At 31.4% G+C, this 1,818-nt stretch overlaps 1 long non-coding RNA gene across 1 annotated transcript in view; it reads right to left on the bottom strand.

The window, feature by feature from the left end:
* LOC112813573 (uncharacterized) overlaps nt 1–1,818 on the bottom strand; it is an 11,664-nt gene that overhangs the window by 9,263 nt on the left and 583 nt on the right. The window lies entirely within an intron of this gene.

Genomic DNA, 1,818 nt, shown 5'->3' with positions numbered 1-1,818 from the left:
TGTAGATCAGTTAGGAATACTGCCATCTTAGTAAGATTAAGTCTGCTGATCCACAAACCTAGGATGCCTTTCCACTTACTCGGGTCTTCTTTTAATTTCTTTCAACAGTGTTCTATAGTTTTCAGAATACAGGTTTTATATTTCTTTTGTTAAATGCATTAAATATTTTATTCTTTTTCATGGTATTGTAAATGAAATTATTTTCTTACATTTTTGGATTCGTCATTGCAAGGTTATTGACTCAGAGCTGATTTTGATTTTGGTATATTGATCTCACATCCTGCAACCTCATGAACTCATTTTATATGCTTTAATCATCTCTTCCTGGATTCTTTAGGATTTTCTATACATAATTCCATGTTATATGAAATTATGCAATAGCAGAGTTTTACTTCTTACTTTACAAATTTTACTACATTTTCTTACCAATTGCCCTGACTAGACTTTCTAAGACAATATGCAACAGAACTGGGAAAACACTACTTCTTCTTATTCCTGTTCTTAGAGGGAAAGCATTCATTCTTTCCCCCATTAAGTATGATGTTAGGGTCTGAGGTTTTCACTAATGGCCATTATCAGGATAAGGACATTCCTTTCTAACTCTAGTTTGTGGGATGTTTTTATCATAAAACGGAGCTTTAACTGTCTGTTGAGATGCCCCTATAGTTTTTAATCTCTTATTATACTGATACAGTATATTACATTAAATGACTTACAATTTGTTAAACCAAACCTATGGTCCTAGAATAAATCCCATAATCATGATGTATAATGCTTTATATTGTTGGATTCCATTTGCTTGTATTTTTTGAGGATTTTTATGTCCATATTCCTGTTAGTCTGTAGTTTCTTCTCTTGTGGTGTTTTTATGTGATTTTGGACTACTGAATTTGGGGCTAAATAATTGTTTTTTGTAAACGGATATACTGTGAATTTTAGGATATTCAGCTGCATCTCTGTTCTATGCCCATTAGAGGTCATTAAAATAATTATAAAATTTACTTTCACTAGTAAAAGTAAACACTCTATGTTATCTTTCTGTTACAATAAGTTTTCTAAGGAAAAGCTCTTAACAGTTGTCCTTGGTGGATTTTGTCATTCTTTTCTAAATTTCCAAAACCTATGTGAAGTTCTGACCACACCAATCTTAATAAAAGTCCTGGGAAATGACAAAAGTTGGTTCTGACCACACCAACACCAACAAAAATGCAAATCCCTTTAAAACTTCATAAATTTGGGAATCAGGCTAATTCGGTCATGATGATTAATAGCCCTCACATTCTATTTACTCTATTATACTATTTTGCTCTGGAACAAACCTACTTAAACTCTTAAGACAAATTTGGAACCTCAGCATCTGACCTAATAAAACCTCACTTAATCCATTCTTAAGAATACCTAAAATATGTATTTTCTCTAATAACCTAAAATTCTATCATAAAGGCACAAACACCTTTAAATATTTATTTAAAATACGTATCAAGATTTTTATGAACTATACAGCAGTTTTTGTGAAAGCATTTGCCATACGAGGCAACTAAATTTTTCCCCATTAACACAGCTCTTAAAGTAAATCTAATCATACCTTATGCTGCTGAACTTTTAAAGTAATATAACTGAATTCTAAATACACAAGAAGAACATTCTTGTTTTCCAAAGTAATCACTTTGAGCTGCAACATTCTTTTTCCAAAATACAACTGTGGAGTTACTCTTCTGGAATATCTTCAAAGTCGAATCATATAACATCATCACTCACATTTTATGTTTAAGCAAAACAACAGTACCACTTTGATCACCACCTTTATTCATTAATCTT

Source organism: Callorhinus ursinus, unplaced genomic scaffold, assembly GCF_003265705.2.
Source record: "Callorhinus ursinus isolate GAN/ISIS: 27379988/994484 unplaced genomic scaffold, GSC_fseal_2.0 scaffold572, whole genome shotgun sequence".
Classification (NCBI taxonomy): Eukaryota; Metazoa; Chordata; class Mammalia; order Carnivora; family Otariidae; genus Callorhinus; species Callorhinus ursinus.
Note: the sequence above shows the minus strand (reverse complement) of the source record. Positions and strands in the feature narration are given on the sequence as shown.